At 43.3% G+C, this 26,360-nt stretch overlaps 1 protein-coding gene and 1 non-coding gene across 2 annotated transcripts in view; one reads left to right on the top strand and one right to left on the bottom strand.

Annotated features, from left to right (window-relative positions):
• LOC141651942 (uncharacterized) overlaps positions 1-26,360 on the top strand; it is a 57,082-nt gene that overhangs the window by 8,032 nt on the left and 22,690 nt on the right. The gene's annotated exons all lie outside the window — the stretch shown is intronic.
• Positions 5,545-5,651, bottom strand: LOC141654352 (small nucleolar RNA R71). Its single transcript, XR_012547912.1, has one exon. It is a non-coding gene; the product is annotated as a small nucleolar RNA R71 (small nucleolar RNA).

The raw sequence follows: 26,360 nt of genomic DNA on the forward strand, positions 1-26,360 counted from the left end.
CTTGGGCCACCTGACTGTATCTCCCAGGCTTTCCAGGCGTTTGATTAATCTTGCAGTATTAATAGAGAAGTTATATTCGGGAATAGTTGGAAGGCTAGAAAGGTTACCTTTGTGATCTTGTGCCATGTTGACTTCAGATCGTTCGGGCCCGGAATAGGGTGCGATCCGGGGTTGCCCCCTTTCTGTAGGAGCTTTTTCTGTTAGTGTGTCCATAGCCTTGCTTTCCTCCGGATGAGTTCGTCCTGAAGTTGAGATCTTCCTCCAATCTGACATGCTCTAAGGCAATGGATTGAACAGTGGCAAAGGTTGGGCATGCTTTCTTGGTCAAGTCTGCATAGATGTCACTGTCAAGCAGGACTCCTTGCCTGAAGGCTTCTACCGCTGTTTCTTCATCACACCTGGGAATGGCCACCTTCTCTTTGACAAATCTTGCCAGGAATTCTTTGAGAGTTTCTTCAGGAAGTTGTTTTACCCTGAACAGTTACTAGGTCTCTTGGCCATACCTCTCGCTTTGCGAATTGTTGATTGAAGGCATTGATCAATTCCGCAAAATTCTTGATACCTCCATTTGGGAGATTAATGAACCATTGTAATGCTGCTCCGGTCAGGGTTGTACCAAAGCCTTTACACATGCAGACTGCCCTGAGTTCACCGGGTATTGAGGCGGCTAGCATCTTCTCGCTTGAATATAGCAACGTGATTTTGTGAATCGAGGTTCCATCATAAGTTCTCATGGATGGGACGGTGAATTTCTTGGGAGGTCAATCTTTGCAATTTCATCTGCAAAGGGTGAGTCAACAAAGTTTGTCAATTTCTACTTCACCCACGAGTGTCCGGTACTCCGGGTATATTTTCTATTTTGTTGTGGAGTTTTTGAATTTCCTGAAGCATAGCCATCATTATTGCTGCTTCAGTCTTATTTGTTTCATCATTGGAAATGATTGGGGTACCGGATAATGTATCCTTCTCCGGGGTTCCAAAATTGGAGAAATCAATGTTTTTGATAATGGATGAAAATGGGGTTCCTGGTTCGAATCTGGTCTTGGAGCCTGAAGCCTGATTTTCCAATTTTTTCCTCAGGCTAGACTCAGGTTCCTTCAGCCTATTGATTTCTGCTTCTGCCTGGGCTGCCTTCTCCTGGATTGTCTCCGATTCCTTGATCTTGGCCAGGGCAGCGACTAGTTGTTATTCTGGGGTTAGTTCTACCATTTTTGTGTGTAAATGTTAAATGGAAAATGATAAAGGGAATTTTATTGATTGAAGAACTAGATGCCCCACGGTGGGCGCCAATTGTTTTAGCAGGATTTTCCCTGAATGGGTCCGGCTTGATTAAAGAATAATATGGGTATCTAGCTCTATAAGTTTGGAATATTATTAATTTGTAACAAGGAAAGACTATGTATAAATAATAATATTTATATTATTTAGATAAGCTGAATACAAATTTGTTTTAGTAATTGGATGCTCGTAAAATAATGAAAAATAAATAGTGAAGTAGTTCAACACTGATGAATGATGAATCCATTTACAAATGTCAGTTTACAATATTTATAGTCATAGACATGAACGTTGTATTGATCTTCAACATTCTTCTCTTTTGTCGAGGTTGTTGCCGGATTAATAGGGCACATTCCCTATTAATTCGGTTGACTCGCTCTTCTTTGATTGCTTCTTAGCCTTTTCCCCTCTTGCACGTCTAGGTTCATGGATGATATAGTCTCATAATTAGACTTGGTCTTCCTTGAGAATAGGACACGGTTATTGACTTATACAACTGCATTTCTTGTTCATCTTCTTAATCCAGCCTGCTTTAATACTCTGCCAGGCTATTCTGTACTAACCTTCAGGCTTCTCTTCCAGGATTTAGTAGCCTGCTTGCTATAATATTCTTCAACAGCTAAATAGTAGTTAGATTTGTCCGGTCTCTGGATGCCTTAGTCAGCCTAGTTGGGTCAGGCCAGGTAAGAGTCAGGCCAGGCTAAACTAGGCCTAACCATTACGTAGATATCAGTTATGTTATCTCAAAAGGAAAGTTTGGTGTGATTAAGTTTATTATTATATTAAATTATAGGGTTATTTCATGGGAATAATCCATCCTATGCCCCTTCTTCTCAGATTAATCTATCCTCGTGTTTAACTGAAAATAAACTCATCTTTGACGTCATTTAACAATAACTAAATTGAGCTCATAATTGACCTGTTAATACAGGTTTCCCAACAGGTCATTGCTTTTTTTTTTCTTTTTTTAATTCTTCTTTATACTTTCTTTATCTTCATCTTCATGTATAGACCTTGCTATCAATCTCTAAAATAAGCATCCTACTACTTTAATCATCAACAAACTTAAATAATGCCCCCAAAAGAAACCCAAATAGATTAATTTCAACACCCAAATAATCACCAAAAAAAAGTACAAATTAGAAAGTAGCAGACAAAATAAATCGATTTAGTCATTGACAGCCTAATTAATCAGCCACCATCTTTAATCGATTCCAAACGATTTTAATTTTAACAAACTCAATCGAATTGCTTCCCTCGCTCGTTCATCTTGCTATAGGTCTAATTCACCATTGAACCCCGTACATTCCAAGTTATATGTAAGCCATCATTCATCATCTTCATAGTCATCATAACCTTATGCAACAAGTCACACATTTTGCCCTTTCAATTCGTCGAAGAATTAATGACTAAAGCCTTCGCGATCTTTTCTGTAATTACCACCATCACGACACTTATTTATGGTATTTAGTAATCTTGCGACGAAGCTGACAAAGTCAAGTCCAGATTATAACATAGGGTTTTGGCGATGGAGTACACCTACGAGAATAATCATCATCCTTATCATGGCGATGAAGCTGACAGCGTTAAGCCCACTATATATTCAGTGCGGAATATATTTTTTTCTGGACAAAGCTGTTACATGGGGTGTTGGCATGAGAAGGTTGAAGAAATATCTATGTCACAAGCTAAGAGAAAGATAAAAAAATTAGAAAAATAGAATTTGGGATTGTATACGAAGACTAATTCAGTTGTCTTCTTATATTGGTGATGTGACCATAATTAGAGCATATTTAGTCTCCGAATTAGCCTTGTTCCCATGCTTTTTAGTGCATATTTGGGTCATTTATTGTCTTTAGTCCTTTGTTTTGCATATTCTTTGAGGTTTTGTGTCTTTGGTAGGAAAGGAGTGCAAACCTTGCATTTTCATGGCAAAATGAGGCTAAATTGATTGAATTCAATGACCAAGCATCAAGGAGAGACAAGATTAGAAGGCCTTTGTACATACTATAGTAGATGGGCAATGATGAGAAAAGATCCTTGCATCCCCGAGGAAATCCTCAAGGATTTTATGAAGAAAAAGGAAGAAAAGAAGAAGGAATGAAACTGTTTGACAATCCGTGCGGATTGCCCCAAAGACGCCCGTCCACCACCCACAATCCGAGCGTCTTCCTCCACAAGACGCCCGGGCAAAACCTCCACAAGACGCCCATCTTACCCCTCTGGACGCCCGTCCAGGAACGCCCAAATCCGCCCGTCCCGTGCCAAAAACGCCCGGATTCCGAAACAGTACTTTCGTCTTCTACAAGCTTCAAGGAAGGATGCACATCTTTTTCTAAGACCGGCGAAAAAGAGACCGGAGTCTCCCTAGAGACCGGCGATTTCTCAAGGACTTAATCGTCATTTAAACCCTTAGTAAAACCCTAATTTATGTACCTAATCCCCACTATAAATACCCCATTAGTCTAATTAGAAGAGGATGTTCTTCTTAGCAATCTTTAGTGTAGTTAATATCAATCAAATCTCTCTTTAATTTTGTAATCAACATTTAATCAAGTTTTAATACAAGTTTTATTTCCTTAATCTCTCTCTTGTTCATCCTTTATTTTGAGTAATTGTAGATTATTTGGGTTATTATTGGGAGATTGACAACCTTCCAATCAAGCATCAAGTACTTCTTTTATTCTTTGCTTTATTATTGGAATCATTAGTAGGTATAATTCTCTTAATCCCTTTTTAATTATTGTTAATCACTTTCATTTATTCATCATGTTTCACTTTGTTGGTATGATTGACAACCTTGCTAGCATGTTCAACATGATAATGAGTGAGTAGTTTCTTTAGCTAGGGTTAATGGGCAATTAGGGGAAACCAACATGGGGAATGATTCATGCTTAAATTAATATGCTTTCATAGTTTATTTGCTTGCTTGTTGTGATCTCAACTTATGCACATGTTATGTTTGATGACATGTGAGCCTATGAATCCTTGCATTTTTTACCCATCACCTATCTTTTCAATGAGACTTGTAAGACATAAACCAACTCGAGTCTCATTAGACCATGCATATAGTTGAGTAGGGAAGATTAAGTCGACTTGTAGGTGTTGTACAATCTGATCGATTCGGCTCCGGGACCCAAACTTTCCTAGGATTGTAAGATATAAACCAACTCGATCCATCACAACAATAATTGCTTGCTTATAACTTGAGAATATGTTTGTATGATTAATTCCCATGAATTCCCTATGACCCCATGATACCCTAGTGCCTTTTATCAATTGTTTACACCCCTTTTAATTCATCTTCCTTGTTTACTTTCATTGCTATTTAGTTTAGTGATCTTCTACTTCAAACCCCAATTGTGACACCCTTAGACACCACTAGTTGCAATACAAATCTCATCTCAATTCCCGTCCCTTGGGATCCGACCTTTACTTGCCTCTTTACTAATTGTAGAGTTGTTTGTGAAGTTATAAATTGTGTTTTGGTCTAGGTGCTCCTAATGACAAGTACTGAAAACTAAACTCTCACGAGGGATCACGACCAAAAATGGCGCCATTGCCGGGGACGGTGTTAACTTGATTTAGATTTTCTTACATTGTTATTAGTTGTGTCTTTCTTTGCCTTGGGGAAGTAAAACTCCTCAAGGTTTGTTCTAATTATTTTCGAGTTGTTTGATATTTTGCATGTCTAGAAGATCACAAGGTAACTTGTTACCCTTTGATCACGAAATTGAAAGAACTTTGACAACCAATAGAAGTCTTGCTAGGAGAACTTTGAGAGGTATTGGTGAGGTTGTAGACATTCAACCAAATACTATTGAGTTCATCAACCCTTTTGCAAGAGAAGGTGAGGAGAACCCAACACAAAATCCAACACAAAATCAACCCACAATGCCTAAGTTTTCATCACATTCCGTACCCACCGAGGAGAACCTACCCAATGGTACTCCCACACCACAACATCTAACCGGAAATTTTATTGCCAAATCCGCATTTATCCAATTAATCGAAAGAAGCCAATTTGGGGGGATGCCTAGTGAAGACCCTCATTCTCATATGGAGACTTTTTGTGACTATTGTGATGCGATTTCTCAAACCGGTGTAACTCAAGACCAAATTCGATGGGTCTTATTTCCTTTTTCTCTAATTGGCACCACGAAGCAATGGTTGAAAGGCCTTGATAAGGCTACTCTCGGAATTGATTCTTGGAAGAAATTGGCTCTAGCTTTCTACAAAAAGTTCTAACCACCGGAAAAGACTAACATGATAAGAGCTCAAATTACGGGCTTTAAGCAAAGAGATGAAGAATCCTTGAATGAAGCTTGGGAGCGATTCAAGGGAATTTGTCGCTCATGTCCTCATCATGGACTTAGCGAGTGGTTCTTGGTACAACAATTTTGGAACGGTCTTTATGAAGACTCAAGAAACATTCTCAACATGGGATCGAATGGAATGTTCACCGAAGTTGATGACAATCAAACTTGGAACAAAATTGAGGAAATGGCGGTCCATAACTCACAATATAGTAGACCTCGCAAGGCTACTAGAGGAGGAAAGCATGAAGTGGACTCCATTACTCAATTGGGTGCTCAACTTAGTGCTCACATTGATACCATCAATTTGAAGTTTGAAAAAGCTATGGCTAGACTTGAAGAAGCCTCAAAATCACCAAAGCATCATGTTAATGCCATGACGGCATCTTCATCAATCCCAAGTGGGATATGTGAGAATTGTGGAACTTTGGGACATGACCAAAGTGAATGTAGGGGAACAAATGAACAAGTGAATGCTTTCCAAGCATACAAGAGTGGTACCCCTTATTCAAACTATTACAATGAAAACACCAAATTCCACCCAAATCTCTCATACAAAAGCCAAAATGTTCAAAACCCTCAACCAACATACACCCCACCTCCCATGAGAAACCAAAATCAAAGACCCTTTTACAACTAAAACCAAGGTTACCAAAATCAAACTCCTTACAATCAACAAAATGACCAATGTTTTGATGTCCAAAAAGCGGTCCTCCAAATGCAAAAGAATCAACAAGAGTTTTTCACTCAAATGCAAAAAGATAGTCAAGCAAAGGAAATCACCATCAACAACATCCTAGCTCACACCAAAATGTTGGAAACCCAATTGACTCAACTAGCATCTTCAAGCTCACAAAGACAAAATGGGCAATTACCACCTCAAAGTAATCCCCCAAGACATGAAACGGTTAGTGCCATTCACTTGAGGAGTTGAAGAAGCAAGTTGAGGATGAAGTTGTGGAAGCTAGTGACAAAGAAGAAATTGTGCAAAACTCCAAGGATGGAGAACCATCAAAAGAAGAAATTTCAAAGAAAAATGAAGACAAGGTCAAGGAGAAGGAGCCCATTGTGATTAGACTTCCTTTTCCAAGTCGCCAAGCCAAGCCTAAATTTGATGACCAACTTGGGAAATTTATGGAAATTGTGAAGAATTTGGAAGTCTCGATTCCTTTCACGAATTAATCAATCACGTGCCGGCCTATGCAAAATACATGAAAGACATCCTCACAAAAAATAAGTCGATCTGGAAGCTTGAGACTATCGCCTTCACTAAGGTGAGTAGTGCAATCCTTCAAGGGAGTTCACCTCCAAAACTCAAAGATCCGGGAAGCTTCTCAATACCGTGTACCATAGGCGACACCACGATCAACAAAGCCTTATGTGATTTAGGGGCTAGTGTGAGTGTTATGCCGTACTCGGTGAGTAAAAGGTTAGGGATGGGAGAGCTTAAATGCACCAATATCACACTCCAAATGGCCGATAGATCGACGAAGACACCATTAGGGATATGGGAAGATGTTCCCGTAAGAGTTGGGAAATTTTTCATCCCGGTGGACTTTGTCATTGTTGACATGGAAGAAGACTCCAACATTCCAATCATTCTAGGAAGACCTTTCTTACACACCGCGGGTGCGGTGATTGATGTGAAGCATGGAGAGCTCACTCTAGAAGTGGGAGATGAGAGCATAACTTTCAATATTGACAAGACCATGAGAGCACCCCGTTTGCATGAACCATGTTTTATGGTTGATCATTATAGCCGGAAGGATGATAGGAAGAAGTCGGAATTCCAATGGAAGAAGAAAATTGAAGATGCTCCATTCAAAGAGCAAGTGAATTGTAACAAAGAGAGCTTGAAAAGCTCACCAAACTCAAGCAATGAAGAGGATGGCCTCATTGGCCAAGACAAGAAAGTGGGAGAGTTGTCTCTATCAACTCAAGAGATCTTTAGTGATCAAGTAGATGAAGTTTGTGGTCTTTGGGACGATGAGTTTGAAGGGATTTTCAATCCCTATATTGGTAATGCTATCGATAAAGACCGACATGAAGGACAACAAGGGCAAAGGTCTATTGAAGATCTTTATCATGATAATGAACAAACTTTTGACTACTTTTTCAAGGTGTTGAGCAACATCAACAACACCTTGGACATGCCCCAATGACATCTCACTAAGGATGAGAGTTTGGTGGAGTCCTCTCCAAACCACCATTTGTAAATATTTCTAACTCCCTAACTCGCATTTTAATTCTTACATTGCATTTTTGTCATTTCTGGATTTTTATGCTTTGATCAAGATAATTATCATTTTTGAGAGAAGTGAGGGAGGGACTAATGATTTAATTGATGTGTAGTGCTTTAGCTTAGTGTGGGGATAGCAATTGCCTAGGCTATTCATGCCTTAGTAGTGCCCCTACAATGAAGAACACGGAACTTGAAGAATGAAAAAATGACAAGGGATATGCAAGTGCATGGATGAAACTGAATCCGGGAAAAACAGGGAGAATCCGAGCGTCTTCAAGGGGAATCCGCTCGTCTTTAGGAAATCCGAGCGTCTTTGCCAGAATCCGCCCGTCCATTTTAACTTGAAAATTGAAAACTTGGGACTTTCGAAGAATCCGAGCGTCCTGGTAGAGAAGACGCACGTCTTCAGAAATCCGCCCGTCTTTGCAGGAAGACGCCCGTCTTTTTTCCAGTGTAAAACAAGAAGGCTTGCTGTCTCAGAATCCGCCCGTCTTCAGCTGAAGACGCTCGTCCTGCAATCAAAAAATCCGAGCGTCCCAGCTGAAAGACGCCCGTCTTTAGGCGAGAATCCTGAACCCAAAATAGGCAGAATCCGAGCGTCCCGAAGGAAAGACGCCCGTCTTCCTCTGCAGTTTCAAAATTTTCGGGTATTTTAAATACCCCTTCCCACATTCATTCCTTCATTCATTCATTCAAAACACTACCCATAAACCCCAAAACTAAAAACCCTCATCCTCTCCATCACCAAAACAAGATTTCCTCAACCAAATTCAACAAAATCAAATCCAAACTTCCTTTTAACAACAATTAATCACTCCTCTTCCAACAAAAATCAAACCAAGCACCAAAATCTTCAACCTTTGAGTCGATTTTTGAAATTACAAAGGCAAAGCCTTTCATTTTTAAATCGATTTGGGTATACTTGAAAATTGAAGATTTTCACTCTTTTCTTGTTATTTTCATCAATGGCAAGGACAAAAGTGTGGACAGCGGGGGCCCACGGGGGCGCTTGGGAGAGAAGAGAAACAAGCGTTTGCATTTTTGTATGGAGTCGCCACCAATTTTTATGGGAAATTGGAACCGTTCGAATACCTCATGTCATGTCAAGACACAAAGTAGTGACATGAACACTAAGCAATCGTTACCCTTAGCATTCTATGTCTAGAATGACTCTCGTGGATGCCAATGAACACGGGTGTTCACGGAGATCTGGAGTAAGGGGTGAGGGTACGTATTAGGAAGCTCTTTTGATCGAACACCTAATCCCGCCCGCCTCGATAGCGGCCTCTACTAATGATTAGGGAAGTTATTCGTACTTGATATATCGTCGGCTATATGCAATGCAATGCATGGCGTTGACCGTGGAGCCATCATCTACCAAGGTCATTGGCACGTTCTTCTTTAGACAAATGACAGTGATGTAAAGAGCTAAATTGTGACTGGCGCCAAAAGGTGGCAAATCTTCGTCTGAGAAAGTAATAGGATTACTTAGCTTTGGTGATTCTTGGAAGACCAAGTTGACTACATCTTCAGGTGTCGAGTTATGTGCTACATTTTGTTTGGCCAAAGCTTGCAGTAAAGCTTGGCGATGTGGGAACGAGCTTGCTACTAATTGCGGATCGAAAGATCAGCCTTCGTTTCGTAATTGCTTGAGCAAATGGTCCGTGGAGTCCTCTTCGTTATCATTTGGTGTGACAACGTTGGTTGGACCGTTTTGAGTAGTGCTTTGATATGGACGAGCCGAACGAGTTAGGTGGTCCACATCTTGGTCTTCACCATTTTGGACTATTTCCTTAACTAGGGAGTTTTCAATGAGATATTCGTCCTCATCATCGTCGGCCCAAACTCCATTTATTGCAGTTAGCTCTCTCATTCTCATGATTTCATCTTCTAGTTTATCTACCATGGCGACTACTTCTTGCATGGTAGCATTTTGAGAGAAGATTAGCGGCACATGTTCTTTGGGTGTTGCGTTTGGATCGCGTAAAGTTGTCACCATATTTTCTAATTCCCAAACTTGCCCATCTACACTCCTTGCCCATGTGATGAAGTCAGAAATGGTAGGGGAGATAGTAGAGTAGAACCCTTCATTCTCGATTGCATAGATTTCATTTTCGATTGGAGAAATGAGGTGTGAGCAATCTAAGGTAGATTCATCACTTGTGATCACTAGAACTCCAAGAGGGTTCTGAGTGTTGTTGGGTTTACCTCCCGGTGGTATTGGCAATTGACCATCTTCAATCATGTCTTGAAGCACGTTTTTCAACTTGTAGCATTTTTCTGTGTCGTGCCCCTTGCCCCTATGGTATTCATAGTACGAGTTTTCGTCCCAGAATTTGGATTTCCTTTCGGGTTCGGGAGTAGGCCCAATGGTTTGGAGTTTGCCTTGCTTCATTAACCTCTTTAGAGCGTTGGAGTAAGTGTCCCCAAGATTTGTGAATTTCCTTGGTGGGATACTTTTCTTGGATGGCTCGAGAAGGTTAACTTCGTCGGTCTTGCTAGTAGAGCCGTATGAACGACTTGTTGAGCCTTGATATCCTCGACCTACCGTTTTGGACAAGAGTCCTTTACGGATGTCATCTTCAATCCTCGTCCCTAGTACGGTCAAGTCTTTAAAAGTTTTGATGTTTTGGTACCTCAAATGATTGGCATAGATGGGTTTGAGATTGTCTACAAACTTCTCCACAAGGGTAGCCTCATCCGGGCATTCAACTAGTTGGGTACTAGTCTTCCTCCACCTACTTAGGAAGTCGGTGAATCCTTCTTTGTCATTTTGGGTAAGAACCTCTAGAGTGCCCATGTTTACTTGGATCTCGGCATTATCCGCATATTGTTTAGAAAACTCGATTGTGGCATCCTCCCAAGTAGCGACCTTCTTGTGATCTAAGGAGTAGAACCATTGCTTTGGGATGGTGTCGAGAGATGAAGGAAAGATCCTTAAGAACATCTCGGGTTTGATGCCTTTGATAGACATATAATCCTTGAAGGCACGGATGTGGTTCAAAGGGTTCTCGTGCCCCTTGAATTTAGGGATATCCGTCATATTGAAGTTGGTTGGCAATTTGGAATTGACGGCCTCATACTTGCGATTGTTCTCCCTATAAATGTCATCCCCCTTAAGGTACATCAATAGCTCCTCTAAGTATTGGAGTCTTTTCTCAGCTACAGTCGTCCCCATGAGAAGATTTTCATCCTTGGATTCATTATCGGAGTCACCTAGTACTTCACTTTCATGAGGAGGCAACCTTCCCTCTACGGCATAGATACGGCCCTCGATGAGCTCAAGGCGGTCATAGACTTGGTCTTGGGTAACTTGCATTTGGGCTAGCGCGGCTAGGATTCGATCATTACCATCTTGAAGTTGGTGGAGGTTTGTTTCGCTAGATCCAGGCATCTTGAAACTGGATAAGAGATCGGCGATGAATCAAAACACGATCGACCATTCTAACACACTTGCTAAAAGAAGAAATGTTTTGACTCGTGAAGTGGGTGTGTGCCACTTGTGTAGAGTGAGCTTTGAAGAAAGACAAGGTTTTTGAAAATGTGTGCCCTAATCAACTATAGTGTAGTTGTAGGAGTGGACTCAAAGCGAGGTTTTGAAATGGGCTTGTGGCCCGAATTTTGACACGACAAACGGACAGAGTTTTGATCGGATTTTGCGCTAATTGAAGGCCTATTTCGATATTTTGATTAAGAAAAGGGTTTTGATTTTTGAAAAGTCGTCATGGTTTTGTTTAGAAATGGCGATCACGTAAGGTACAAACATTTATACAAGCATTATAACGGGATGCTGAGTGCATTTAAAAGGGTTTTGGTTTAAAGGGTGGGTTGCCATACCGAACCATCAAACCCGAAGTCTGTGGAGAGGCTCGTACCGAACAAGAGTAAGGCCGATTCCTAGTCCATTTCCTCAAGTAGTGAAGGCCCTTGATACAAACAAGAGTAAGCATCATGGTATGGATGACGTCAATCGCTATCCATCCTTAGGCCCAAATAATAATTTGGACCGTTTAGACGGGACGATTGGTCAAATGGGTTGGGTTGGGCCTAGGAAGGCCGAATAAAACGGTCTAGGAAGACCGAGTTATGAAAACCGACAATTGTCTTGTACAAACTATTCTCTAACCTTGTTCAAGTTTCACCCTTGCTACACGTAAGTGTGTTATCCCCAGCGGAGTCGCCAAACTGTGGACAGCGGGGGCCCACGGGGGCGCTTGGGAGAGAAGAGAAACAAGCGTTTGCATTTTTGTATGGAGTCGCCACCAATTTTTATGGGAAATTGGAACCGTTCGAATACCTCATGTCATGTCAAGACACAAAGTAGTGACATGAACACTAAGCAATCGTTACCCTTAGCATTTTATGTCTAGAATGACTCTCGTGGATGCCAATGAACACGGGTGTTCATGGAGATCTGGAGTAAGGGGTGAGGGTACGTATTAGGAAACTCTTTTGATCGAACACCTAATCCCGCCCGCCTCGATAGCGGCCTCTACTAATGATTAGGGAAGTTATTCGTACTTGATATATCGTCGGCTATATGCATGCAATGCAACATCCAAGTTTTAATCCTAACATGTGAGAATTAGGCTAAGTCGGTTGACACGTAATTTAACATACAATTGGGTCAAAGTAGGATTTAGTGTTCAATTACATGTGAAGGCATGCAAATAAATCATACAAATGCGATAAATAATACAATAAAGATACAATAAAGAAAATTACAATAATTGCATTGGATTAATTGATTTATATATCGAAAATACCTTTAAAACGGATAATTTGAGAAAAAGAATAAATAAATAAATTAACGAACAGATCAGAAGGTGATAATACGATTAATAGTTAATTATACGTATGCTAATTAAACTAGGTCAAGCAACAACGGAGTTCAGGGACAGAATTCAACCCGAATAAAAGCAAAGAGTCGCGTCTTTTTGGAATAGCGCAGTGACAGACGCGCCATTCTGACTGAATTCTGGCTGTGAAGCCGGAATTGCGTGTTGTTAATACTCATTGGTGAACTTAATGATCGATTAAATTGTTTACTCGGATGAAAGTGATTAATAGGTTATTTACATGTGATTAATGGGTCATAAAACAATAAAACATGGAGGAAATGGATTTAAGACGGATTAATTACATGATTAACGATTAATTAGTGACACGGGTGAATGAAATAGATTAATTATGACGAATTAAGGACAAATCAATGATGAATATGTGAATAAACAGATGAAAATATGTCAATGATGAATTCCAGAGACTCAATATTGATGAATTGAATCCCTACAACCCGGATTGAATTTAATGACGAAAACCCGCAAATATTGATTATAAAGGATTTAAGTCGGATTTAATAATGAATTAAACATGTTAATGATGATGATTAATGATATACATGTGAAATTAATGTGCTAGTACGGCGAAAAATTAAAGAACAAACGAAAACAAATAGACACGACGAATTACAGAGGACGAACGAAGAAGAAAGGAAGCAGGAACTGCGGCAGCCTCACGAAGAGGCGCAGCAGGTACTGCGCTCCTTCGAAGAGGCGCAGCAGTTGCTGTGTCCTTTCTCGACGGTTTGTCTTCTGACAATCCGTAAAAAGGGGTTTTTAAACGAGGTTTTAGAAATCGGTTTTAATTGGTATTTTCGACATAAACCTTACAATTGATGATACAAAAAGGTAAATAACAATAAATAAAAGAGAGATTATACACCCTCAGACTTACATGTTTGACGAAACGAGAAGGACTAAGATATCGATTAGTGATGCTCAACGCGAATGTAAAGAAAGTGCCCTCGTAAGAGGAAAAAGACTAAGATTGATTAAGTTGATTATGGTGGAGTTGGTCAAATTGGTCGGTCATGCAAACGAGGCTGGTACTCAGAAGGATCCAAGCTTACATGGTCGAAAGATCAAACACGTAGGCGCCAAAAAGTAAGAACAAAGGTCTAGAATGCAAAGGGAGAAGAGAAGGGCAGACACTCGCGTGAGAAATATGATGAGTGAAGGCTCCTAATTATACTAATCCCGTGAAGGAATTAGGGTTTCGGAGACTCTTTGGAAGTGAATCTCGGAAAGATATGAAAAAGATACGAGAATTACGCGAGAATAGGACTGGGAAGAGGCGCAGCCCATCGCGTCTCTTGGAAGAGGCGCACACCGCCGCATCTGTTCCCAAGTGGTTTCCTCCTGCGGAAGAAAGATTTCCGTGTTTAAGTTATGGTAGGACGGAATAATTTGGTTTTCCTTAATATCTTATGTGAATATTACGGGAAATTGTTTACCAAAAGATAAAAATTATGAAATATGGAATAGAAATATCAGGAACATTCCGAACATTCGACTCGGAATTTAAAGTTATCGAAAATGGAGACGGTTTTAGGCCCGGACTCCAAATGTACTCTAATTAATGTCAAAACGACCGTATCGGCACGTAGATGACAACTAAGAGGTAGACATTAATATTTGATCAATCACTTGACGATAATCTTACGAACTGTCACAAATCGTTCCACGTAGCAAACATGCGGCCCAATCATCACCGGGTGGTTTGCGAGAGGTGCAGAAATGAGGTATCTACAGAGCCCCCACTTTGACTGAGGCTTGGACAAGGCGAAAGTCAAAGTATAGCCATCAGGTCAATCGAAGATTACAACCTGACGACTATGGCGACGCGAGGCGGCTCAAGGGGTCTCAGCCAAGGACCTGTCGTCGGGAACATTTTAGAGTCTGTCGACTATTGCGGAGGATCGTTTAAAGTCCATTAGACTACGTAAGGAGGCTCGCCAGCCATAAGAAGAGACCATACCCGAGACTGTAACACTACGGATTCTCTTTGGAGCCTACTCGACCGAGTAGAGCCTACTCGGCCGAGTAGTGCTCTGAGTGCGTGTTATTTTGGTTCTGCCGAGGAATACTCGGCCGAGTATAGTGAATACTCGACCGAGTATTGGACACTCGGCCGAGTATTCACTTACTCGACCGAGTGTCCGGTTTGGCGGAGTGTTATTTCGACGGTTTGATTAGGGAATGTTTAGGGTATTTTATACAACCGCGTCAGTTTCTAATATCATTTCAAAAACTTTATCATTTCTACGTTAACCTAATCACACCCAAATCATTCCCTAATCCTCCTCTTAAGCATTCCGTAGCGTCATTGTGTGGATAATCGTCGTGGTTCTTGCGTTTAAGTTCTCGTTACACTGTTGGTAAGTGCTACCTTCATGATTATTTGTATTATTGTGAGTTACTGTACATTTACATGAGAAGAAGATTCTGAGAATTGTACAAAGTGTAATCGTGTTGCATGATCATTGTATAGGAGAAGACTTCGTAGAGGAGCCTTTTTGATTGTTCGTGTTGCATACTGCTGTTATTGCTAAGGTAGGGTTTCCCTACTCAGTTTACTGTGCTTTACATGACATGTTGTTGTAATTATCGTTGTCTGTTGATCATCGTAGTATGGAGATTGTTGTGACAGTGTTGGTGTGAGGGGATTGAGATGACAGTAGTGTCATGTGATTGTGATTGTGGTGGAGTCACTTGCGGGAGTGGCTTCACACCCTAGTTCGCCCTCCGTGGAACCCGCCACGGGAGGGGATGTGCACATTAAGGGACAGGGATCGTTGTCGCTCGTTGAGGAGCTGGACTAGGTGGGATCGGTTGCGGTCACCCACTGGCGGCGAGGATTACCTGTTGCGATGGGTAATCTGGCAGGGCTACACACTTTAGTGTGTAGTCGGTTACTATGTGAGCTTGGGTGATTGGGAGTTGATGATGATCAGACGAGTATTGCATTTGTTTGTCTTGTTTGTTGCATAATACTGACCCCGTTGTTGTTTGTGGAATCTGCGGTGATCCATTCGGGGATGGTGAGCAGGTTTGACAGGTTTTGCTAGTGAGAGCTTGGGGATTATCTTGGGAGATTTGCCACCACGAGTCATAGCATCACCGTCTGAGTCTTAGCGAGTTTTCTTTTATTGTTAAGACTTTGAAGTTGTATTTCATTAGACAGTATTTGGCTTTGGATATTGTAAACTTTGCATTTTACATTACTTTAATAATGATCCTCAATTCAGACGCTTTGGTATATACTAACCTCGGGAAACCGAGATGGTAACGCACTTTCATGGTAGGGTGGTCCTGGTAAGGCACCTTGGTATGAGGGGGTGTTACAAAGTGGTATCAGAGCCGAAGATTCCGGCACCTAAACAAATGAATTTAATGAACCTAGGGAGTCTAAATAAAATGAACCCGGGGAGAGTTGTTTGGAGCTACCGCAAAGACTCGGGAGACGTCCCAGAGTCGCACATTGGCCCTTACTAACTCGAGCCGGTAACATGGGGGAAAGTGTGATGAGGACTAGGCTTTGTATGTGCACGTATGTGAAGATACATGTTGGTAAAAGTCGATAGCTGCATATATGTGTGATGAAGTTCTTAACTGTTGTGATGGGAGGAGTAGTAGATGAAACGGGTTGTGATTTCAACGTTGGATTTAGCATATGTGCAAATTGGATGCTGATATGGTTACAATATGGTGTTAAAGCTTTAATATATGCATTACATGCTGACGTGATTATAACATGGTTTTAAATCCTTAAGTATTTGCTGCGGGAATAGTGAGCATGATAGGGGGGATCGTAACCTGTATTTCTGTTTATATAGCTTAACTCGGCCGAGCAGCGCAGGTACTCGACCGAGTATGGAGTACTCAGCCGAGTAGCCAAAAACTCGACCGAGTGTTGTTTGATGGAAAGTAGCAGTTGCTACTGTTTGTGATTATTCGACCGAGTATGAGAGTATACTCGACCGAGTATAGGCCACTCGGCCGAGTGTTGTTACACTCGACCGAGTGTTCTTTTTGTGTTTTGAGGGTTGTCTCTGGAGTCGATACTCGACCGAGTATGATGTATACTCGGCCGAGTGTTCTTATGGCGGAAGGAGTGTTAAATTTTGAGCATGTGTTTACGTTTCTTTCTTTCTTATCAGCTCAAAATGCCGCCCAAAAGAACTCCCGCGCAGATCCAAGCTTCAGAGATGTCTCTTGATGAGGTTGCTCGCATGATTGAGCAACAAGAGGCTCTCCTTGAAGCTCTCAAAAATGTGGGAAAAGGAAACGAGAAGACGATGGATGCAACCCAGCTTAGCATCAACATTGCTCGTTTCCACCCTCTCACATATGACGGGGTAGGTGAACCAAAGCTGCTCGAGAAGTGGCACCGTGAGATTGAAGCTCTCATGGAAATGGTTAAGTGCCCCGAGGACATGATTGTTGAGCAGGTAGTGTACTACCTAAGAGGAGAAGCTGCAGTTTGGTGGCAGAACGTCAAGGATGATGCTAGAGCTTACTACCAGGAGGAAGGGGTTATTCCGTGGTCTGGGTTGAAGAGTGCTATGAGAGAGCAGTTGGTCTGGGTTCTCGTGGCTGGGGAAAGAATGGAGGTCGGGCTGTAAGTGACAACACCAACCTTACGTGCTTCAACTGTGGTGGGATAGGTCACAAAAGGCGAGAATGCACGAGCTACAAGCCCGGCAATGGTTCAGGAGCTAGATCAGGAAATTTCTCTCAGGGGCCGACTCAGAGTTTTGCTAGTAACCGACCGGGAGGTTCATGGGGCAACAGAGGTGGACAGGGTAACCAGGGCGGTTACAACCGCGGTGGTGGTGGATCTTACCAGGCGCAGAATAATGATGTCACCCAGATTCTAGCAGCTAAGCCTAGTACCTCCAATGCTTGATTCGGTGGTGGAGGACGAGAAGAATAGTGGAAAGCTCTTCATGATGGATAAGCAGGAAGCACAAGATGATGCTCATGTAGTTACCGGTACCTTTCTTGTTAATAATGTACCGTCCTTTGTTTTGTTTGATTCCGGAGCTACACATTCTTTTGTGTCTAAAAGTCATGCTGTGTCTATGGGTTTGGGACAGTTTGAGGTTGTAAAAGATGATGTGTTCATACCTTCGGGGAGTCGTGTCGTGTCTCAAGTTATATAAGGGTATATCTATGGTGATTGGAGGGGTAGATTTACCAAGAAACCCGTTAGAGTTTCCTAAGGATGGGTTTGAGGTGATTGTCGGGATGGATTGGCTAGGTAGGTATGACGCCAGGATAGATTGTAGACAAAAGAGAGTGTCTTTAAAGGGTCCCAAGGGTGTTAAGGTGTCCTATAGAGGGTTTGTGGTAAAGCCTAAGTGTAGGTTTATAGCGGTTATGACTTTAAAGTCATGTTTAAGGAAGAAGTGTCCCTTAATTCTTTGTCATGTGAGAGATCACCGAGTAGAGCCGCCGACAACTTCTGAGATTTCCGTGGTGAAAGAATTTGAAGATGTATTTCCGGAGGAAATACCGAGTTTGCCTCCCAAGAGGGATGTCGATTTCAGCGTGGAGCTTAAGCCGGAAACGGGTCCTATATCCAAAGCACCTTATCGTATGGCACCTAAAGAGTTGGCTGAGTTGAAGAAGCAGATAAATGAGTTGTTAGACAAGGGTTATATCAGGCCTAGCGTGTCACCGTTGGGAGCTCCAGTTCTTTTTGTAAAGAAGAAAGATGGGAGTATGAGATTGTGCATTGATTACAGAGAGCTCAATCGGGTTACAGTGAAGAATAAGTATCCGTTGCCAAGGATTGACGATTTGTTCGATCAGCTAAGTGGAGCTGGTGTGTTCTCTAAGATTGATCTGAGGTCGGGGTATCATCAACTGAGGATAGCGGATGAGGACATTCCTAAAACAGCGTTCCGATCTCGTTATGGTCACTACGAGTATGTAGTGATGCCTTTTGGGTTGACCAATGCGCCCAGCCTTTTATGGATTTGATGAACCGGATCTTCACACCGTTTTTGGATAGGTTTGTGGTTGTTTTCATCGACGATATCCTAGTTTATTCAAAGACTAAGGAAGAGCACGAAGAGCACTTGAGGATAGTTTTGCAGACTTTGAGAGAAAATCAGCTCTATGCCAAGTTATCCAAGTGTGAGTTCTGGTTAGAGGAAGTGGCTTTTCTAGGCCATGTAATATCCAAGAAGGGGGTATCTGTGGATCCTAGTAAGATTGAGGCCGTTACCAAGTGGGAATCGCCGAAGAATGTTGCTGAGATTCGGAGTTTCTTAGGCCTTGCCGGCTACTACAGGAGATTTGTGAAAGATTTCTCTACCATAGCACGGCCTATGACATCCTTGATGAGGAAGGAAGTCAGATTTGTTTGGGATGAGAGTTGTGAAACGGCGTTTTGAGACCTTAAAAGAACGCTTGACCACGCTCCTATCCTAGCCTTGCCGGATGGTTGTGAGAACTTTGAGGTCTATACCGACGCTTCAAAGAACGGTCTAGGTTGTGTTTTGATGCGGGGAGGAAAGTGATAGCTTATGCTTCGAGGCGATTGAAGCAATATGAGGAGAACTACCCTACTCATGATTTGGAGCCGGGTGCGATTGTGTTCGCTCTTAAGATTTGGAGGCACTACCTTTATGGCGCAACTTTTAAGGTGTTCTCTGATCATAAGAGTCTAAAGTATATCTACACTCGGAAGGAGCTTAACATGCGCTGAGGCGGTGGATGGAGCCGATTGGAGATTATGATATGGAGATCATCTATCACGAGGGTAAAGCTAATGTTGTCGCAGATGCATTGAGTAGGAAGAGCGTTCATTCGCTATGTACAGCTATGTCCTTGCTGAAGTTGAGAGATGAGATGTCTATATTGGGGATCTCTATGATTCGAGAGGGGAATACCATCGGGGATTTGACGATCGAGCCAGAGTTGTATGAAAACATCAAAAGCAAGCAAGAGCTTGATCCTAAGATCCAGGAGTGGAAGTCTAAGGTAGAGAGTGGAGCAGCTTCCAGGTTCTCTATACATCCAGATGGGAGTGTTCGTTTTGATGGGAGATGGTGTGTTCCGATGATGCGAGTTAAGGAGAATGATCTTGTCGAGGCTCATTGCACTCCTTATTCGTTTCACCGGGTGGTGACAAGCTTTGAGACCTTAAGAAGACTTTTTGGTGGCCGAACATAAAGAGAGATGTAGCTGAGTTTGTGGCTAGATGTTTGACCTGCCAAAGGGTCAAAGGTGAACAAAGGAGACCTCAAGGTAAGATTCAGTCTCTGACAGTGCCCGAGTGGAAGTGGGAGTCGATCTCCATGGACTTTATTGTGGGGTTACCTAGGTCACAACAAGGTAACAATATGATTTGGGTGATTGTGGATCGGTTAACCAAATCAGCCCATTTCGTCCCCATGAAGGATACTTGGTCTAAGATGCAGCTGGCATTGGGTTACAGAAAGCATGTGGTTCGGTTACATGGTATTCCGAAAGATATTGTTTCTGATCGTGATGCGAGGTTCATATCAAAGTTTTGGCAAGAACTGCAAGAGTTGATGGGTACAACGCTGAAGATGAGTACTGACTTTTCATCCGGCAAAGAAGATGGTCGGGACGGTAACGGACCATCAAGACCTTAGAAGACATGCTAAGGGCATGTGTTATGGACTTTGGAGGCAGTTGGGAAGACAGACTTGATTTGATCGAGTTTTCATACAATAATAGTTATCATACAAGCATTGGGATGGCACCTTTTGAAGCTTTGTATGGCCGGAAATGCCGAAGTCCAGTTTGTTGGGATGATAGTTCCGAGACAGTGGTTTTAGGGCCACAATTGGTTCAAGATATGGTTGAGCAAATCCAATTGATTCGCCAAAGGATGAGAGCAGCTCAAGATCGTCAGAAGAGCTACGCCGACTTACACCGCAGGGACATTGAGTTCGCGGTAGGTGACAAGGTGCTTTTGAAAGTGTCACCTATGCGAGGTGTTATGAGGTTTGGGAAAAAGGGTAAGCTAAGCCAAAAGTTTATAGGTCCTTATGAAATTCTGGACCGTGTTGGCGAGGTAGCCTACAGGTTAGCTTTACCACCAGCTTTGGATAGAGTGCACAATGTTTTTCATGTGTCTCAACTCCGGAAATATGTGAGTGATCCATCGCACATCCTCGAGATGGATAACATCGAACTTGATGAATCCTTGTCCTATGCCGAGATTCCTAAGGAGATTCTTGATCGCAAGGTTCGTAAGACCCGGAATGGTGAGACGGTCTTACTCAAGGTCCTTTGGTCTAATCATAATGTGGAGGAAGCCACGTGGGAACCTGAAGAAGCTATGCGAGAACGTTTTCCTAACCTTTTCGATCAGGTATGTTTGGTTACGGGGACGTAACCGTTATCTTTTTAGGGGGGTAGGAGATGGTCGCGATGGTGTTTTGTGGTTTCTTTTCTTTATTTGGCCCGAATCGGGAGATGCGTTTGGGGTAACTTGTTGTGATGCTTGTATAATTCCTTGGAGTTGTCTCATGTGATTGTCATAGTCTTGTGACATAGTGTTGTGCTTGCTTGTGTAGTAGAGTGTGAACTTCGGGACGAAGTTCTTTTTAGGGGGAAAGATTGTAACACTACGGATTCTCTTTGGAGCCTACTCGACCGAGTAGAGCCTACTCGGCCAAGTAGTGCTCTGAGTGCGTGTTATTTTGGTTCTGCCGAGGAATACTCGGCCGAGTATAGTGAATACTCGACCGAGTATTGGACACTCGGCCGAGTATTCACTTACTCGACCGAGTGTCCGGTTTGGCGGAGTGTTATTTCGACGGTTTGATTAGGGAATGTTTAGGGTATTTTATACAACCGCGTCAGTTTCTAATATCATTTCAAAAGCTTTATCATTTCTACGTTAACCTAATCACACCCAAATCATTCCCTAATCCTCCTCTTAAGCATTCCGTAGCGTCATTGTGTGGATAATCGTCGTGGTTCTTGCGTTTAAGTTCTCGTTACACTGTTGGTAAGTGCTACCTTCATGATTATTTGTATTATTGTGAGTTACTGTACATTTACATGAGAAGAAGATTCGAGAATTGTACAAAGTGTAATCGTGTTGCATGATCATTGTATAGGAGAAGACTTCGTAGAGGAGCCTTTTTGATTGTTCGTGTTGCATCTTCTTTGTTATTGCTAAGGTAGGGTTTCCCTACTCGCCATTGCTTTACATGACATGTTGTTGTAATTATCGTTGTCTCGTTGATCATCGTAGTATGGAGATTGTTGTGACAAGAGTGTTGGTGTGAGGGGATTGAGATGAGTAGTGTCATGTGATTGTGATTGTGGTGGAGTCACTTGCGGGAGTGGCTTCACACCCTAGTTCGCCCTCCGTGGAACCCGCCACGGGAGGGGATGTGCACATTAAGGGACAGGGATCGTTGTCGCTCGTTGAGGAGCTGGACTAGGTGGGATCGGTTGCGGTCACCCATCGGCGGCGAGGATTACCTGTTGCGATGGGTAATCTGGCAGGGCTACACACTTTAGTGTGTAGTCGGTTACTATGTGAGCTTGGGTGATTGGGAGTTGATGATGATCAGACGAGTATTGCATTTGTTTGTCTTGTTTGTTGCATAATACTGACCCCGTTGTTGTTTGTGGAATCTGCGGTGATCCATTCGGGGATGGTGAGCAGGCTTGACAGGTTTTGCTAGTGAGAGCTTGGGGATTATCTTGGGAGATTTGCCACCACGAGTCATAGCATCACCGTCTGAGTCTTAGCGAGTTTTCTTTTATTGTTAAGACTTTGAAGTTGTATTTCATTAGACAGTATTTGGCTTTGGATATTGTAAACTTTGCATTTTACATTACTTTAATAATGATCCTCAATTCAGACGCTTTGGTATATACTAACCTCGGGAAACCGAGATGGTAACGCACTTTCATGGTAGGGTGGTCCTGGTAAGACACCTTGGTATGAGGGGGTGTTACAGAGACTTCTTCTCGAGATGCTTCCGGAGGTACATGGGAGCTATTGAGCGAAGATCAGGCGTAAGGACTAAATAAGGTGAGTAGCAGACGCAGCGGAACCGCTGAAAGAAAGAAGGCTGCTTGGGTAGTCTTCGGGAAATATGTAGATAGTAGGACACAGGCGGGAACTGTTGAGGAGAAATCTGCTTAGGTAGATGTTAATCTTCATGTCTTGAGAGGGACAGTACGTCTGCTTACTCTCGCTGGGGACATGATTGGGAATTAGTCTCCATGTCGTGAGAGGGAAAGTGTATCCGCTTACTCTCGTTATAATGAAGGCGTGTCGAATTCTGTGAGGGAATAAATGCTCGTTGCGACAAGCAAAGGTCTCAAAAGGAATAAATAATACGCAACAGTCTGCTGCAGGCTTGAAAATGCGGGCCGGAATGAAAGAAAATCATTGAACGGACCAAAAGGATAAAATAGCATCAGGGAAGAGGCGCACCAAAGATGGGCCCACAAATAACGAATTCATAACGAATTTTTGAAAATCCATATGGAGGGAACACAAGGAAGAGGCGCAGCAAGAGCTGCGTCTCTTGGAAGAGGCGCAGCGCCTGCTGCGTCTATTCCCCAAAGTGTACTTCCTGCGTAAAAACGCGATAATCAGAAGTTCATTTCATTATTTCGAAATACAAATCCTCCAATTTCTCTCTCAAAAATCAATCATTTCCGCCAAGGTTTGATCCAAAAGCTTGCATTAATCATGACTAATCGAGGTATGTGTCTCATTCTTGCATTAATCGTCTATATTTGTCGAATTTTGGATCGAAAAAATTAGGGTTTATGACCCAATTGATCGAAAAATTGGGGCTTTTCCCCCAAATGCATTTTCCTTGTGAATTTGACATTAGAAATGGATAATTGGTAATATTAGGAACATAACCATGTATTTGTCTCGAATTTTCGTTGAGTTTTGAGCCTTTGAGTGGAATTTGAGACGGTTTCACAACTAAACCGTAAATTGCTTCGAAAATAGCCTTAGGATTGCCCATTTGCGATAAAACTTGATATTTGGGATCCTTGAATGATGGGTAAACTTTCTACCATCTCGGAATTTTGGTTTGTGACGGCTTTTTCAGGACACTTTTCTAGGGCATAATCGCCGTTGTAACGAAATGCTGCCGAAATTTCGGCTCGAACCCGGAACTAGGCTTCTAATTAGGCTTGACTTGACCCAAATTACCACATGAGTGATCGGGTTTGCGATAATATGGCCAAAGATGGCGAGAAAAGAGCGATTTAAGGGCTTCGAAGGCTCGAAAATCCCTTAACCAAGGCTTGTCGTCACGTGACGTGGCCTAAATTTGCTTTAATGTTGCAGGTGATGTAGCTTCTACTTCTGGGACGACTCCCATGGAGATAGACGTTTCTACTGTCGAGGAGGCTTTAGAGCAGGCCTTCACCGCCGCGGTGATGGCTGCTGAGGACGAGGTCCACGAGGAGGAGGCTGTTGAGGAGGAGGAGGCCCCGAGACGGGCCAATGTTGGACGAGGAGGTCGTCAGCTGAGAGGAGCTGCTGCGTGGGCGGAGACTTGGGAGAGTAGGCACCTGCTGTGGGCTGCAGAGGGTCACCTGTCCTACAGGACGGTGAAGAGCTTGGTAAATAGAAATTCACTACTCATTACTCATCCCCTTTCATTTATTCGTTCATATCTCTTTCGATTTTCATTCAAAACTAAAGATAGCTTTTGTTTCAAATCATAATAGGAGGCCGGGAACATCAGGTCGTTCTCGGGTTACACGACAGCGATGGAGCACTACGAGTGGCTGTCGGCAGAGGAGCGGGCCATGATCGAGCGTGGGGCGTTCGGTCCTTTGGTGCAGGCCTGGAGGGATATCGCGAAGAGGAAGTTGCGGGCTAACCTTAGCCTGGTCCGTGCTTTCTTGGACCGATTCTGGGATACGACTTCAACGTTTCACATGCCTTTTGGTGAGGTGGGAGTCACCCTGGAGGACTACGGCATGATTTCCGGTCCAGGTGTGGGACCGAGGAGGTGGAGGCGGAGAGGCGCCATGAGGGTGGACTCGGCCGAGGCGAGGAGATTGATCGGTTGGAACTTATCGCCGAAGGCTATTCTGATCTTGGGTTTGGTGCCCAGCTCCTACGTTCGAGACTACTTTATGGGAAAGATCCCGGTCTTTGGTGACGATTGACGGGAGGGAGACGGCTCCTCCTCCCCGTGACCGAGCAGAGGGCTCGTTTGTGGCTCGTGGTTTTTGTCTTCGATTTATCTCGGAGACAAGGGCGAGAGGTCGTCGACGAAGCTTCTTCCCTTCCTTTTCGACCGAGTTCCCTAGGGCGTTGGGACCGGGTCATCATTGGTTTTGCGGTCCTCATTCGCTTCATGAGGGCCATGGTTCGTTCGGAGTTGATGGAGAAGGGGACTTCTCCTGGTGCTGTCGGGCCTGGATTACTGCTGGAGGTATGAACCTTCCTTTAGACTGAAATCAATTCCTCTCTTTATCAAATCCTGAAAGATCATTATTGATTATCTTGCTTTTATAGGCGTGGGTGTACTCCTACTTCCCGAGCCTTGCGCCCAAGAGGACGGAGCCGCTGGAGAAGGCCTATCCCGTGGTGAGGGATTGGGTGATGTGCAGGACGAAGAGCAAGCGTTCTTCTCACGGTGTCTACCGGCGGGACATGAACGCTCTTCAGCTGGACACCGTAAGTATCTTACTTGTATTCGTTTGCTTCTATATTGCTTTTTAATTGATCATAGGAATGATCCTTGTTTATCTTGTCCCAGTGGGTGCCCAGACCTTGGGCGGAGTATGCTGGAGCCCCTCCTTTCGTGGCTGAGGTCCTTCGACCTAGGAACTCGAGCCGGCTGCTGTTGAGGACGTCGATGGGTCCTGTGTGGTACTTGGGCGAGCGCTTGGCTCGTCAGTGCTCTCGGGACGTGTTGACGGTTCCCATCGATCCTTTCAGGACGATGTTTAGGGAGCCTTCTGAGGCGGAGAGGGAGGCGGACTTGGCTGGTGCCAGTGGTGAAGCCCTCCTTCTTCCTGGCGAGGACTACTCGGCATTCCTCTACGGAAGGTTGGCGTACTGGCCGGTAGTGGTGAGCATCTTTTACTCTTCCTCTTGAATTTCAAAACTACGATGAAAGATCATCGGTTAATGAGAAATGTTTGGCTTTGCAGGAGGTCGAGGCGGCGGGCATCGAGCCCCCAGAGTACCTCGAGACCCTCGAGTACACTGACGCGACCGGGAGGACGACGATCTCCAAGCTGCGTGACTTTGACGTAGCCGGACTGGGCCGGACGGACGCGGCAAGAATCGATTCGGAGGGTGAGCCTCTAACTTTGCATAACTTCAGTGTAAGAACACATTTGATTGAGTTTGTTCAATTGTTGAGAATTTCTTTTTGAAAATGCAGGTTGCGCCGTCTCGGTTTGTGGCGTTGTGGAGGGTGGCCAACCGGCTGCGAGCTACTGCCGTCGAGGCACTTGTCGGCGGTCGAGGTCGTCAGGTATGAACCCTATGCCTATTCCATTTTTTATTTTTAATTTTCCGATTTTGCTTGAAACGATTGACATGAGCCATTTTGTTGTTTACAGGGTGACCGCGAGCTAGAGCGAGAGTTGACCCAGTCTCGGGAGGAGACAGCTCGCTTGTTGAGGGAGCTCGAGGTTCGGGACGCCGAGATTGCTGCTCTTGCGGCAAGAGTTGCA

This window comes from Silene latifolia, chromosome 4 (assembly GCF_048544455.1).
Source record: "Silene latifolia isolate original U9 population chromosome 4, ASM4854445v1, whole genome shotgun sequence".
NCBI lineage: Eukaryota > Viridiplantae > Streptophyta > Magnoliopsida > Caryophyllales > Caryophyllaceae > Silene > Silene latifolia.